General features: G+C 40.0%; 1 protein-coding gene across 1 annotated transcript in view; it reads left to right on the top strand.

Annotated features, from left to right (window-relative positions):
* Positions 1-3744: 3744 nt before the first annotated feature.
* PRDM1 (PR/SET domain 1) overlaps positions 3745-16838 on the top strand; it is a 56454-nt gene continuing 43360 nt past the window's right edge. The window contains exon 1 of the mRNA XM_027694070.1: positions 3745-4179. The gene's annotated coding sequence lies outside the window, so the exon portion shown is untranslated. The remainder of the gene's footprint in view (positions 4180-16838) is intronic.

Raw genomic sequence — 16838 nt, 5'->3', positions numbered from 1 at the left:
AGTACTTTTATCAATGGTGTAGAAAATCCAATAACAACCCAAGAAACTTCTCATTATGAGAGGAGACAAATATTAGTGCTTTTCCTGACACTGTTTCTTTCCATGAGGGATTCCTCTGTGGAACACTAATCAAGTCCATTCAGAAAGGTCTTAATCAATTTAATTAAAATCTGTCAGATCAAACTGATTAGCCTGACATCCAGCCTGGCGGGAGGAAGGAGGCTGGTACATGCATTGTAACTGTGTTGAGGTGGCCTTGACTGCAATCAGAGATGTGTGGCTGCTGCAGTGATCAAAGCCATCTTTCACTGTCCTCAGGATAAATGTTAGGGCTCCTCCAGGCAAGTGAACTGGTTTCTTTTTGTTAAAAAATATTTTATACCTCCACAGCCCTGGCACCTCAGAAGGGGACAGCAGGTACCTGGCTCTGCGTGTGATTGAAGGGGAGTGCCAGGTGACGTTTTCTACTCTTCTGACAGTGGGCATACAGATTAAACATTTCTCATCCCTTCACCATCCTCTGTTTTAGCTGTTGGCCTTGACTACTGCTGCATGGGTAGGAGTGAGACAGAGGCCCTGTTGACAGGGTGACTGTGCATGTTGATGCTGTGGGTGTTGCTACAGCAGAGCCTTCCACGGAGTGGTGTGTCCACATGGGGTGTCTTCCTTTTGAGGACTGAACTGAGGTGGGAGATGAAAAACTACACCCTCTGCTATCTGGCTGTGCTTATCCAACATGAGGAACTACCTCAACCATGTAGGCTTCTTAATCCTGCAGCTGTGAATAATGATGTGTAGTTTCTATGGCAATCATCAGGGCAGCCAATGCAATCTGTGCCTCTCACCCTTTCCACTTCCCCTACCCCACACATGTACTTACAGAGTACCTCTCATCTTCAAAGATTTTAATAAACATTTTTATCCATCGTTATAGTTAGTGGGATGGATCCATCAAAAGGGTAGTAGCTAGTAAATACTCAATTTTTGGGCCCCAATCCTGCAGAACCTTAGGCATATGTTTTAACTTTATCTGCCATAATTCAGGCTTCAGTGGAACCATTCACAGTGCATGAAGCTAAGCGTATGTGTGAGACAGAAATTACAAAGATTAAATAGTATTCCCGTTAGCTAGAAGGCAAAAACTAGATGAAAACAGTGACTCCAGCTACAGAGGAAATGCAGTTCCTGAAGGAAGAGCAGCAGCAGCAGCTGACATGAAAGACTTGCCAACAGAAACCTGTCAGTGACATGTGTTTGGTCTTTTTATTTGTGAGAAGGACTCTTCTCCTGGCAAAATGTCAACAGGCCAGTTTCTCTGAGGGTGGAATTCATCTGGGGCATCCAGTTCCACTTGCGTGGGAACACACCTAGTGAAAGCATCTTTCTACATCATCTGGAGATGCTTTTCCTGACTCTTACCTTCCCAATACTTTCTGGCCATGTCAGTTGAATTGATACCAATACCCTTGAAATGGGCAAGATAGTTTTAGTTTGAACAGTGAGCCTGCAGTAAAAAGGTTATGTTTCATCAGTTTAAGATCTTAAAGTTGGAGAAAGATGCTTCAGGGAATGATTTAGGGTGATAAGGGTAGGGCAGACAAATAGATGAGAAAATAAGCCACTAGCCAATATATTTGTCTTTTTTTTTTTTTCTGAAATAATGTAATATTTTTCTTTTTCTGCTATCTAAGCCCAAGCTTAGATGTGTAGACAAATTTTCCCCTACTTGCCAAAGACTTCTTTGATCCTGATCTTGTATTATCTCCACACTGACCAAAGGAACCACCCATGATGAGACCTTTTGGCAAAAGAATGTATTACACAGCGTATGCATGGTCTCATCTGTTGATGATGACCAAACTCAAGCAGTTCTTCCTAGTGGAGTACCAGAGCCTATCTTGTTTTTCCTCCATGCATTTATTATGGAGTCCCTCCCCTGACATCTTCCAATTTCTCCATTAATTTTCTCTTAGGTAATGCAAAACTGAATTCTCTTCAACTGTGTTCATTCTGCTCTAAATTTTTTTTTTGGTAATCATCAGGTACGTAGCTTGAAGAACTTAAAGATTCCTGTCATGGAACTGAGACCAAGCAATAGGTTCAACTCATTGCTATAATGCATGTTGTAGATATAAACAGGTAATAAGAATGAATTTTTGAAAATATATTTTTAGTAAGATACTGTAAAATTTGTCTCTTCCAATGAAACAACAGTACTAGGTGTACGTATTACTTGAATCAAAGTGATCTTTATTTTTTACTTCATCTTTTGCATTCAGCTAACCTAATATTTTCAACGACTGGACATTATTGATCTATTTTTTTTCTTTTCTTCCTGGCTCCTAGGTCACAGTTTAGGCCCTAGTTCAGCAAAGTACTTAAGAAGAGGCTTATCTTTAAGCACATGTTCAAGTCTCAGCGGAGTAAATGAGAATTAAGCAAATACTTAAGTACTTTACTGAATAGGGATAGAATTAAGCATGTAGTTGAATGTTTTGCTGAATCAGGGCCTTAAAATTAAAAATTAATCTTATTTGTGCTACGAAGATTGAAAAGCTACGCACTAGATTTGGATCCTGAATTAATATAACCCAGGAAAAGGGTAGCACCAACTGTCACAAGAAGAGAGGTGTATAGGTGCAAAAATGGGGTAAAGCTGGGGTTGTTAAAATAGTGGGTAGTTCTTGGGGAGATGTGCACTCAGTTCCTATGTCTGTTTCAGGCTAAATTACTGGAGATCGACATTCCTTTGTGTTTTAGTGCTGACACTGGTGAGCCCTGGCATGCATAAAACGTTCTATAATGTTAATAGCTGCCACGCTAAGTCTGAAGTTGCAGGAGAAGAGTCTTAATCTTTCTAAGCCTCCACACATACACTATTTGTCCTGTGAAGTGAAGGTAATGCCAATTCCCATCTTTCACTTTGTGTCTCCCTTCTCTATCTGATTGCAAATTCTTTGAGCTGGTGAGGTTTCTTTCTGGCATGTACATGATGCCTGGCACAGTGCTCTTGCTTGTGGCTTCTAGATGGTTTTGTAATTAAAGTCCATAATAATAAATCTTGCCCTTTGGGTTTGACAAAATAATCTGTGTGATGTGACAAAGTATCATAGCAGCTGCAGTTTTTTTCAACATTTAGGTTAATAGAAAATAATGGCAGCACTAAGTAGTTTTCTGACCTGCATAAGTAACTTGTGAAACTCTATTTAAAAAAAGATTTGAAAAGTATGGTAACTTTCCACTATTTTTTAGGAAGACAGCTGCTGTTTTCAGCCTCTAGAGTTGAGCAGCTTATGGATGGATGTATGGGAATGTTTGCATGGACTGGGTTTAGGGATGTCTGTTAAATCTACGAACATCTAGTATGAATTTTTAGTGCCTGTGAATTCCTTCTGAGCAGTTTTTGGTATCAGTAATAAGCATTTGAGTTGTTTAAGTGAGATATTTGACAACTATTATTTCTACAAACATAGAGCTTTTGCCCAGGGCTGACTCAGTGTGCATCATGATGTTCTGTGTTGGGACAGTTGGTGTTACCCTGTAGCGATGCTTAGAGGAGACTGATTGACCCAAGTGCTTCTCTTAAACTAAATTTCATATAAGGATACCTTAACAAGTGTACATAGTGAGTGTAATACGATCTGTATGGGTGCTAGCTAATGGTTAACTGGCTCTGTTGAACCTGTGTTCCTTAAACAAATGCTATCAGCGTGGGATGAGTTGTCTTATTTCTGCAGACAGGCTAGTTCAGGTTGGAGACTAAACCTTTCTTCTTAGGAGTGGAAGACAGCAGGAGGGCTTTCACTGCCTGCTCAAGCAGGGAAGGGAAGGAAGGCACCACGTTACTAGAACTGCTGTTTTCAAATAAAGACAGGAGGGAGGAGGGTAGTAGGGTCTCTCAGTATGTTCTGAAGTTTGTAGAGTGGCTGACCTCAACTCAGCTGTTATTTTGATTTTTTAACTGACTGCGGTCTGAACCAGGTGCTTGACGCAGTGTAGAGCTTCTCAGGATAGTTGACGTAGCTTTGTTTTAATGCTTTGAGAAAGGGGAGAGAAATAGGCAAGATCATGCTTTATGCAGGAGGTTACAGTGTGGAGATACTCTGTACGGAGTATGAAGGGGCAAGATAGTGCTGAAACTTTGAGCTTTCTGTACAAGGCAAAAACCTAATAGATCAGGTGAGTCAAAACTGTGGAACTTGCTTGCATGCTGGGGGCTTTGAAAACATTGTGGAAATTGCTTGTTATAAGGCATATGGAATAACAGTCTTCTTTTCTGAACTTTTATGAAGGCAAAAATTTACATTTTCTATATGTGAGAGACCTCTCACCCAAGCACAGTTCTTGCAATGATCATCTTCATTAGTCATCTTGACTTATAAAATGGGTTGTGTTAGTATCTTAAATCTGAGCAGTTATCGAACTGTTTAAAAAACACTGGTTCTGGATGAGTTGTAATTGGGGTATTTTTTGATTGGTTGGTTGGTTTGATTTGGGTTTTTTTAATGGCAAACACAAATGCCCTCTATGCATTTAAAATAAGAAACGTAAGCTTCAGTTGAGCATAAGCAAATTATTTATTCCTACAGGTAGAAACCCAGAACTCAGCATTGATAGCTTTAAAAGCATATCTAGAGCAAAACCAGTGTTTTGCTTTTTCACAGTTATGGGTGGAGTAAGTTGGTATTTCATTTTTTTGATCCTGACTAGTAGGAGATATATTCATTATATCAGAAATTGTCTCTTTGTGGTTATTTTTTCAGACTAACTTTTCCTCCCTTGATGAATGAAGTGATCCACCTCTACAGACAAATAAGATTGCTAGCTTTGAATAAAGTAATAGATTTTTTAACTGTATAGCATCTCCTGCTCACAATAGAAGCCTCTGTTCAGTACAGAAGTTTAGAACTTGATGCATTTAAGGTATTTTTATTGACCAGATAAAAATTCTTTGTTAAAGTATTGTTGGGCATTCAGTTCCTTCTTCATTTAAGTTATTCTTGCACTGGTGTAAGTATGTTTAATTCAATTGAGTTCTCTGTGACTTAGACTATTAAACACGTGACAAGAAACAAACTGATGAAAGAATTCAAAGATAACTCTCTTTTAGTTTATGTTGTTTATTAACAGTGTACTTCGTTTGACTTTGGTTGCAAAAAAGCTCTGGCAAGTTAATAGTAAATGACACTTCCTAGTTAACATGACATGAAAGTCTCTGGAATACGTAATGATTATTTTAAGAACCTTTAATTCACAGAAAAAATACATACTTCTAATTTTTTTATTTAGTCTTTTTAAAATTACTATCAAAGAACAAAACCTTAATTTGTAGCTTAAGTTTTTTTGTTTAAATAATTTTCTCATGACAGAGGATGGTTTCATATGATAACTGAGTTGATTTACAATAGAGAATGAAAGAAAGGTTAACATATTTTAAACAGATCAATGAAACAATGGCAGGCCTGGAACACAGATGATATTGTTTTGTAAATTCTCCAGTAATTTTTTTCTTACGTAGAAAAATCACACTTGTGCCATTTCTATGATTTATTCTATAAACTCAAAAAAGTTTAAGATTATAAATCAAAAGTTTTGAAGCGAATCAGAAATTAGGAATCTGGAATGAGAGGCTAGTTTCTGTTTGTTAAATGCTTTAGCTATTTTTCTGGAAAACACCTCTTTTAAGAACAGCAAAGTTATAAATTTTTATCTCCTTAATACCTTTCTGGATTAAAGTTATAAAGTCTAAAATTACTTTATGAATGCAAGTTTTGGGGAGTTTGGGGGGGGTTTTTTGTGTGGTTTTTTTTGTTGTTTGTTTGTTGGGTTTTTTTGTTTTGGTTTGGTTTGGTTTGGTTGGTTTTGGGGGTTTTGTTTGTTTGTTTTTTGTTTTGGTTTTTGTTTTGTTGGGGTTTTTTTTGTTTTTGTTTTTGTTTTCCACGAACATCCATTTCATGGAGACTTCATGAGTTCCAGCGCATCTTCCAAATATTGACAGTGTCGGGGCTGGATGGAAAGTTCAGGTCAAATCTTGAACCTCCTCTTGTTGGTTCTACAGACTGTCTGGAGTCCAAAGGTTACGAACTGCTTGTAAACTATCTCCAGAATAAAAGCCTGTGTGCCAGGACATCAGTGCTGGTATTGTGTCCTCTATTCTTTTCCTAATTTGCAGTTTCTCCCCACCCTGCCCCCGTGGATTGTCAATGGCCTGAATTGCTTCAGTCTGTTTAATTCAGTGAGGCTGTGCTAATCGGTGTCGCCTGAAAGCCTATCCTGAGACCCTGAGACTTCAGAGATGTTAATTCGCTTAGTACTACAAAACTAAAAGAAAAAAAAAAAAGAAAACAAAAAGAGAGTAGTCCTACATTGTCCGCTCCAGTGGATTCAGTAGCAGCCAACACAACAGTCAGTACACAGCTTTTAATGGTACCGATTTAACAGCACTATTTTCTTTAACATTGAGCACCACGCACAAACGTGAGGTAACTGATGTCATTTATTAGCCTAAAGGGTCTCTCTGCAGTATTTTTTTCTTTGTGGGATCTGGCAACATAAAGATTAAAATTTGCATTAGAATTGTTTTGTATAAGATTGACCCAGTTATTAGAGTCAACAGAAATCTTCCCGCGAACCCGATTTTAAAGAGTTTGCTTTGCTTAGCTGTGCAAGACGTGCATGTTAAATCAAATAAGACTATTTATATCCTTAAATCTGAAGCAGTTACACGACGCTGAATATACAGGTTTCCCATAGCGGATGTAGACCCGTCTGGTACGTACCTGGGGGAGAATCTTCAAGCTTGAGTTAGGTGTGAGGCTCTCCAGGTAGCTCAGTGGGAGAACACAGTACTCGGGAGAAGAATCCCAGGAGCCAGTAAGCTCAGCCAGGGGCGTCCTGAATTTAGTTCAGTGATTTGTGCATTTTTGCAAAGTGGAGGATAGGGCATAGTCCAGCACAATCCTTCCCCAATAAATGGAATTGCCTGTCTGTTCTTTGGATATCCTTTGAGGATCCAGGCTTGACCTCTCAGGCAGAAGTACAAAATGGTAGATTTCTTCAATGTTATTTAAAAATTGGTTCTAAATGAACATTTCTGCCTAAAGCTCTTTTCCAAAGGAATACTTTTGCTAGAGAGACAGGGAACGATCACTTACAGCTTTCCACAGGCAAATTGTATGTATTTTATTCCCAACTGTGATAAATCTAGCTTAGTTTTAGTTCATGAAGAAAACTTCAGCAGGGAAATGTAATTTCTCCTCATTGTCTAAAGATAACAAATAGTACTTATCTCCTTTGACTAGTTGTTTTTCAGACATGAAATTCCTGGTAAATGGATCTAATTAATATAAACATTTTTAAAACTCACACATTTTTCCCCTGCATCATTGTGTGTTTTTAGTTAGTATCAGAATATGTAGTATCGGTGGTTCATCAAAGGTCCAATGAAGGCAACCTATGTGAGTCTCAAACTATTAATTTATCCTCACTGATCAAGTTAAACTTGCTGCTTTATTCAGGAGAAATAAGTGGTTGTGGATTTTTGGTTTGTTTGTTTTTTGTAAAATAGCTTTTACCAAAACTTTTTTTCTATCAGAATTTTTTAATGCTTTAGTGGCATATACCTGATGAGTATACTCTAAATACCCTTTGTGGCCAGGAGTAATCTTAATAATAAATAATTTTACAATGTTTCAAATGTTCTTAACTATTGGTGAGATAATTCCAAATTTTGTGTGTTAAATATTTTCAAGAAATAGGCTTGCTGACTTTTAATCTGCAGGTCTGTTTCATACAGCATGCAGTTTCCAGGTACTCGGTATCTCTTGTGCTACGTAACCCATCTCATGTGAACAGCTATCTAATCTTGTGGTAGGTGAGAAGCTGTAATTTGTGGGGCTTCTTATCGAAATACAGAAAACTGATGTGGAAAGAATGGCGATTAAGATGTATTTTGCCCGCACAATATTAATCTTGTTTTTAAAAATAGGTGGCACTGAACGAATAATCTCCAGAGCTGTTAAAACATTGCAGGTTGCACGGTTCAAAGGCAAGCTCTGCTAAGGGGAGCTCCACGGGGCAGCAGCGCCCCTCACTCCCTGGGAGCCGTGTCCCTGTTGTGCTCACCAAGATCAGATCGTCCAGTGATGCAAGAGTTTGCTAATTAAACAGTTCACAGAGGTGTTTGGGGCAGAACCTGTGGACATTTAACCAATTGAACAATTTATTGCTGTAATTGAAGGGGTTAGCTGGTGTTTATTAACTAGCCTTCCTGTCACGTTCCAATGGCTGGACTAACCCTTGGTCCCTGACTTGTTTTCAAGTGTCCCACCGTAGTGTTGGCTCTGCAGTCTCACTCTTCAGGCTGCCACTTCAAGGCCAGAACTTCATTTATCCGCCTTTTGCAAATTCAGCAACATGACTGGGCATTTTTTTCCTTGCTGTAGCAAGTGTTTTATTACAAACAAAAAACTGTCCCTTTAGAGCAAAAAGGAGATTTTATCTTAGACAAAAAATAAGTTTGGATTATTAGGAAATTTCAGCAAACTGCTTCTGGTTTGAACAGGGTTTCTGGTTTTGTAATCTCAGCATAGGGATTGTTTTCCTTTTACGATCATGGTCACCTCTGCTGTCTCTATCATCATTGGAGTGGGTTCGGGGCTGGGATAAAGGCATCATTGCAGTAGCGTGCAGCAGGTCTTCCAGTCAAACCGCTGAGGCACGCGCAGTTTGGGACACAAATCTATTCAGGGAAACAATGAGTCCTGATGGTGATTACAGGCTGCTTCTCCCCCTTACCCATGAAAGCTTCTATAACTAGAACTAATTGGCCGTTCTTAAAGTGCAATTAGCAGGGATATTAATCTAGGCCTGACAGGTGTGAAAATGTGTTTCTTTGAGTCTATTCAAAAGACACTCTATCTGATCACCCGTAGGAGAAGCCTGAAGCAATTGTGCCTATAAACTTGCAAGGCTTTAGTTTGTTGGAACAGAATAGCCCACATTTAATAATCTCATTTGAGTCAGACGACATTAACTCCACAGAAATGGATGGAAGGAAGTTCACTTAATACTGACATAATAGTTGGTATCACTTCCATCATCGGGAAGGGAAATGCCTGCTTCCGCCTTCATTTGGGTACACGAAGAAAAGGGAAGACCTTAAAAAAAGATGTTTTAATGAGAAAGCTAGGACTGAATTATTTTGCATTAAGGATCATTAGGTGTTCCCCCCCCAGTTTACCTCTAGTGCAGTTTGATAATCTCCATTTGTAATCCTTGTTGCTTTTCTCATTTAGTTGTTTTTCATCCAATTAGGCACAGCATAGAGCAGAGACTTTAAAAAGTGTTGCCAACAAGGGTGGCTCATTTCATCAGCTATGCAGGTTTTAAACAGTACTAATGTAACAATTGGTGATGGAGTTTCAGGAGTCAGGACGGATACATCACTACTAGTTCAGCTTTTTTACAGCTCGTGTAAACAGGCACAGCTCAGCAGAGCTGCACGGGTATATCCGTGTCCGAAGACACTTAATTTAACCAGCAGACTTATTGTGGGATGCTGAAAGGGTTCTAGCTGAACCTGCAGATGGCTGCTTGTGCTAGTGGGCTTCAGGCTTGGAACTAAATGAGGAAATTTGTATTTCCCATTTTAATTAAAAGGGGTATTCACTATCTAAGACTGAAAGACAAACCCTAACCTGAGACATGCATCTGTTTTACATAAGATAAATGCGTTATAAGAGTGAGAAATTGCTTGAAGATGGGTCTTGATACTGAAAGGAGCATGATTTCATGGGCATGCACATACATGTATACTCCTCAGTCAGCTAGAATTTTTTCCAAAGGTGGAAAATTTATGATATAGGTTCTGCTCTGAAAAAATGTCTGCATAATGCTTTACTAGCTCACTGTTCTGAAAGTATCCGAATGCCTAGACCACAGTGATATTTCTTAGAAATGCCTTAGAAGACTTTGAAAAGATGAGTCTAGAAGAGGTCTCCTCAGTTGCTCAGCCTAGTCTTCTGATGGGAAAGGCAACTTTGTTAAAAAAAAAGTTGTTCTACTAATGAATGAGGCCCGTCTTACCGAGGCTGGGATTTCTTTGCCTCACTGCTCTGAGGGAAAAGCCTCTATCAGATTAAAGTAGTTTTGGCCTGAACTTGCTTGGGGCAGTTCTGTTGTTCTAAGAAAATCTTTAGCTGAAAAAGCTCAAGAAATAGCTCCTTGCTGTTTACCCCACAACACGTTTATAGAGCACAACCATATCATTTCCCAACATTGGCAAAGCAGGAAAGTGAGAAAGATCATACTTGCATAATGGAACAAGGTTCAGCAGCCTTCAAGAGTAGGAGCAGTGGTTGAGGTAGCCTTAGAAACAGTGTATGTCCCTGGACTTAAATTTGTGTGCCTTTCTGAGCTGTAGAGCTTATTAACTTAGCTGCTAATGTATCTGTATTGCTCTCTTGATACTGCGATGCCCCTCAGGACACTACGCTTTTCCACAGCCAGCAGGCTTGGAGCTGGCTCTGCAGGCTTTGCAACAGAGCATGCTGCATAGTGTAGACATGCTCTTTTGCATCTTTTCTAAGAACAGCTCTGCATTTTCTAACCTGATGCCATCAAAATTGATCTTGATTCAACACAGATGATCAACATAGCAAAGTTTGTAATTTCTTTGGAACCCATTGCCCTTCTATCAAGACATCTTAATTTTCCAGGTGATTTATAGGTTTAGTATTCAATTCCTGGTTTAGAAGGGCAAGGCAGTCTTTTTCTTGATTACCCCACATAGTGCAAAACATCCAAGAGGAAGAAGGGTCTTGTGATTGAGACAAAAGGCTGTGATTCAGGACTTGTGGGTTCAGCTCCCATCCCTGCTCTCTGCTTTCAGTTAAACTTTGGGGAAGTCATTAGATCTCTTCCTCTTACATGAAATCTCTGATTCTTTCTGTCTTTTCTATTGAGCTGAGAGGTTCTTGTCACCAGCTGCCACATTTGTTTGCCTTCCTCACCATTGTTATCCACTAATGCAAACTAGACAGCCAGCCTTCTGAAATTTGGGGAGGAAGGTTGAGGTATTAGAGTTTTGGGGTCTGTTCTTAGAATGGAGAACATGATCCCATGCCCAAATCTGCAACCAGGACTCCTGCTGACTTTTTCATCTTCTCCCCTAATTCTCTCCCCCCAACAGCTTCATTTCTCCCCGCCTCTCCTGTACCCTCAGAAGCAGAGAGGAAGATAAGGGCTAGCTTTCCCCCTCCCTACTGTGAAACCAAAATATATCAGTCCTCTCTTAACCAGACGTGGGAACAAGATTACTCAAATTGATGTCAACTGAATATGAGTTACGCAGTTTTGCAAGTTGATGACTAAAACTATTGGAATTACCCAGAGCTAAATGATTTGTTTTAGCTGGAAATTGCAGAACCTCTTGTTGTTTACACCACTGTTCATAGTGGAAGGGATAAGTCCCACTGCTTCACATCTTCACCCTTTTTATAGACAAAAAGAGTGCACAATGAGGAGGTTTGTTCATACTTGCTTAACCTCAAATGGTTTGGATAATTACATTCTTTATACCTCAGTTGTATTTTCATTCCTATTCAGAGTTTTCATTACCAAGTTATTTTGTGGCTACCCAGAGTGACATTTAGTAATTGCATTGAGATGTTTCTCTTTTAGATTTCTAAACTATAATGATGCAGTAAACCCTGCTTTTACTCAAGAGTTACCTGAGCAAAAAATGCAGCAATTAAAATAATGGCTAAATAAGCACTGATGTGGTATTTATTGATGGAAAATTGCAGCTCTTTGCTGCACAGCTGGTAGGAAACAAGAGGATGAATAATAGCTACCACTGTCCCAAGTCTGAAAAGTCAGAGGAAATGGCAACAAGAAAAAGCAAATGAAGATGGATGAAATCCCAGGAGGGTGAAGGGAGACATCCTCCATGCTGGACAGGGCTGGGCGGCTGACTTCTGGGTCACCTCAGCTGTTGCTTTTCGAAGTGGTGTTTTGAAAGGGCGCTGTTTGGGAGAAGAGCTTCCTGGCCACCACTGCCACACACCACTTGCGGACGCTGCCTGTGGGTCAGTAGGAGGTCACCACCAGTTAACTCAACACCTCCGGCAAGGAGAAAGCTCTTGGGGAGTAACTTTTTTACTATCAGTGTCTAACCTGTGCTGAGAGAACTTGCAGATGCTTAACTTGCCCCTTTGCTTTGTCCTGAAGTACGTTTTCGTGGCATCATTGGCACTGCCAACTGACATCTCTAGCCTTGTCTAGTGCAGCAGGTTCAGCATTGGTTTCTGCAGCCTGGTGGTTGGGTTTTCTCCTGGCAAGTCCCTCTCTCTGTGCTGTGGCCAGGGCCAAGCTGCCCTTCAGTACCTCACCAGCACCTTGGCAAAGCTGCCATGGACCAAGAGAGACCTCAAAGTCTGCAGAGGCAACAGCATCACATGCAGGCTTGCATCCCCCCAGAGCATGCATGAGTGCCTCCTGGACTTGTTATGTGCTCGGGGCACACCTCATGGGCCAGCAAAACCTAAACCAAAGTCAGGCCCACTGCCTGACATGGTTAAACGCCAAAGAGAGCCCAAAGGCAGCTCTTACATCTCTCCCTGTAGCCTGAATGTTGTCAGTGATGGCATCAAGGGTGAACATTAAAAGAGGATAAACTGAATGTGAAAGTGGATGGTGTTTGCTTATGAAATGTGAAGTCTGAATATGTTCACCAAACTGCCTCAAGTCTGTAGCTCCAGAAGCAGAGCAGTTGCATTTAAATCATTGTGTTTTGAAAAAGATCAAACATGTAAGTAAATGGCACAAGTAATGCAGGAGCCCTTTTTTTATTATATACATAGAGGTACATGAGAAATCAATGTATTTTACATTGCTCTCATGTTTTTACTTCTGGCAGGAGTTACAGAGCCCTGCTCACAGGTGCAGGCGTTCCCTGGCTGTTAGTTCCCTGGTGGGGCTTTCCCAAGTGTCCATGCAGACTTTGGGCAAAAGTCTGGAAAAGGTAAAATGCTGAGGGAAGAGGATCGAACTCTGCAAACCCTCTGCAGGTTTCAGGCTGTTCTGTTCTTGTCCATAAAAGAATTTCTTAGGCGTATATTTTATGTGTGTAGGTACATCAGTAAATGCATAAAAATACATACATCTGTTTTCAATAAAAGTGTTTCATGTTCTAAACATCTTCCAGATCTTAAAAATCTTAGGCTTCACATTTTCTCGAACAGGCTTGTTCAGGGAAACGAAAGAGAGTGCTTGACAAGATTATGGTGTTGCTTCTATACGTTTCCTTTATTCTTGTGGCTAAAAGGAAATTACAATGTGTTGTTAAGTCAAAACGTGGTCTGTGGAGCTGAACCAAAAAACTTTTAAATGGAATAAAATTCCCTTCCTGATAAAAGGGAAAACTACACAGCAGAGAGACAGGATATCTTTAATTTAAATAGTGGGTTTAGGTATATTAATTTGAGTTCAAAGCATCTTTCAAAGGGTATGATGCCCACATTTTTAATTTTACCTAATACTGAGCATCTGGTGTGGACTGGTTTGTGGTACTGAGAGCAAAAGGAAATACATTACTCATAGATGAAAGGAGTGAGGGGGAATCACTGTCCTAACTAAAAATAGCCTTTTTTCCACCAGTTAATATCAGCTGGAGGTTTGATTAAATAGTAATTGTCTAGAAAAGACAATAATTGAGTGTGACTGTTTCCTTCCAGGGGCCAGGCCCAGGTGGTGAAAGTTAAGTATTGTCCTTCAGATAAGGTCCTGAAAGCAGTTTTCCTGAATGTCCACGGAGCCCTTCTGCAAAATGTCCTTTCTGGGTGCTGAGCTGCAGACAGACAAAATCCAGGCCTTTTCTCAGGGCAGCAGCAGTTTTCAGGGATGTAGCACTGGAGGATTTTATGGCTGCACTGCAGATACAAGCTGGCTCACCTCTTTGGCTGGAACTCTAACCCAGAGGTGCAGAGATCACAAGAGACAAATGTCTTGAATTAAGAAATGGGGTTGACATCTATAAACGTCAGAGCACATCTAGTAGGCAACACGTGTAATAAGACTATAACATTATAACTGATAGGGAGATTGGAAAGCTGTCTGAAAAATAATGCAGCTTCTGTTCAGATCTGCACATTCAAAACCAAAATACACCAGATTAATGGGTTTTTTTGTTCCTCCCCTCCCCCTTTATTTATTGATCTGAATCCCAATGGTCTTTTCCTAAAAATCAGTCTGTTTTTTTCAGTAAGAGGTTAGTAACAACTTGGCCTAGCTTTATTTGAGTCTGTAGTGAAGAAATGTATGTTTCTGTGAGGTTAACAATATTTCCCTCTAGATTTCTAGGTTATTCTCTCTGAATGACCCTTTTATGCTTCGTAATGTTAACACTTACCATTTGTCTAGGACTTTATGTACCACGAATATCTAAGCATTATTTAATTAACCTTTGCAAGTGTCCAGTGAGCCAGAGAGCCATGAGATACAGCCAGACAGGAAATACTTTTTCTGCCCTTCAAAAGTTTTCAAATTGCTACTTATTCCAAGCTGAATGGACTCAAAACTTTGGCGAACTTTTCATGGAGGAAAAGTGGAGGAGGAGAGAGCGTGAGAGACACAGTAGTTTGCTGCAAAATAGCCAAAAGTTACAGAGTGCTCCCTGGGGAAGGGGAAAGCTATAATTTCAGCCTTTTATCCTGCTTGGTGAGGTTTTGGGACTTCAGCCTTCTGCCTCCATATGCTGAATTAGGACTATAATGGCTGAGCCAGCCATGAGTCAGGACAGCTCTGCTGGGTAGTCTGGGGACAAACACTTGGAGACAAGGCCACCATGGCCTTCTAGTGAGAGCAGCTCCAAAAGCTTTGCTGGCTGTAGCTCGAACTGTCTTTTCTTTTGCGCTTCGCGTAAATGGTCTCACTGCAAGGTGAGGCTGAACTCTCATCCAGACAGAAAAACCACTTGAAAAATAGCCCAGGTGTTCTACCAGGAAGCCTGGATTTTGGCCATGCATCATTTTCCAGGGGAAGCTGACCCCTTGGGTTGGTAAGGGTAGTTGCTTCAAAGATACAGCAGAAATTGATACTGTATTAGGTCTGAGAATTCTTTATTCTATGGTTTAAACCACTAGACCACACTTTTTCTGAAATAAGTAAGGATATTCACATTTTTATATAGGGAAACAGAGTCACAGAAAGGGTACAAGGCATGCTTGAAGCCACATAAGAGGCCTGTGGAAGAGCTAAGAACAGAACCCAGGTTTCCTGATACTAGCACCTGTGATTCAGCCACAGCACACTGTGAGGGCAGGACAGGAAGGGGCAAAGAGATAAAAAATTAATTTCTTCTGAAAGTGAAAACTCTTCTTGCTTCAATTAGTGTTTTCTATTATATGCAGATCATTGCTACATCCCTATAATCTAATTTTTCTTTACCAGTTGGGTTTAACAATGAATGTTGCATTGGCACCTACCCCTGGAAACTCTTGTCCTTCTGCTAACCACAGATTGGTAGGCTAAAATGAGAGATTGCCCATTGAGAATATAATCCTGGTCTGCAGGGGGCACAGATTTCTTCCCCTCTGGGAAGAATCCAGTGGTTTACAGTAGCAGGAGCCTGAAACTCCACATTTAGTACTGCATACCATGCTGAAAGTTAAATGAACTTTAAAGAGGGGAAGAGTGGTCTTTAACTGATGAGAAGAGTGACGAGTTTGCTTGTGGCAACTTTAAACATGTAGAAAATACATCTGAAATTTTAAAGGGTATGTTAACTCTGAGTTCAGGAAAGCAGATATTTTCCTGTCTTCCTTCCTTGCAAATATAGTGGAAAACCAACATAATTCTGTTCACATTTATTAATGTGTTTTAATAGAAAAAAAAAGAGTCAATAAGTCCTCTGAAAACAGGCTAAAATGAAGGAAGATGAGAGTTCATGGCTTCCATATTTTGAGCCTGTGACTTCCAAAATCAAAAGCCTAGTAATCCTAATGGATTGACTTCCAAATTTCCTTGGATTTGTATTGCTGGACTTGTCTCTCTCTAGGGCTTAGCTGGATCCCTGCAGATAGATTTTTAGGTTTATATGCTGTAATTCCACTTAGTACAGCTGTAAACTTGTGGTGGCTGAATTAATATAATATAGGGGGGGAAAAAAGAAAAAAAAAAACAGTATACCTACAAACCCTCTAGTTTGTATATCAAATCCTGAGGGGGAAAAACTGAACATTTCAATTAGTTGGTTGTGTGGCCTGATTGAAGAACAGCCCCGTGGCTAACAAAGCTTTGTCTGTAGTATCAGCTTGCTCCTCATCCACCAGGACAAATAGAGTGGTTGGTCATTAACGGGCTAGCCATCGGGTAGGGGTTTTGTTCTTAAATGGGGGCTTTGTCTTATCCCTGCTGTTTAAGCCCTCTCCAAGCACTCCTCACCTGTCATATCTGTCATACATTTAATTCATCACGCTCTCTGGTCAAAAGCTACACTGATAGTATCAAAAGAAGAGGAGGGGGATTCTTATAACTTTAGCGATCAAAGGAGATTACCAAGCAAATAAGATTTTAATGAAGATGGCAGGTTGGGAAAGGAGAATTTACTGCATTGCAAATCACTAACACATAAACGTTCATTTTATCTGTACAGTATTTGAAAGTGGAATCCCAAACTATTACAGAAGGAAGGATGGATATATGTGTTGGTGCCTGGTTTTAATTAAAAACACAGAGGGAGGAGGTGTAGGGGGGAAAAAAGAGCTCTTTTATTTCACTTTAAAGGTCATATTTTTATTCTGTAAATATGATAAGCAGACTGTATTTAAACACAAGTT

The sequence above is a fragment of the Neopelma chrysocephalum genome, unplaced genomic scaffold (genome assembly GCF_003984885.1).
Source record: "Neopelma chrysocephalum unplaced genomic scaffold, ASM398488v2 Primary Assembly neopelma1_23, whole genome shotgun sequence".
Classification (NCBI taxonomy): domain Eukaryota; kingdom Metazoa; phylum Chordata; class Aves; order Passeriformes; family Pipridae; genus Neopelma; species Neopelma chrysocephalum.
The sequence above is the reverse complement of the archived record's forward strand: the minus strand, read 5'-3'. Positions and strand labels throughout refer to the sequence as shown.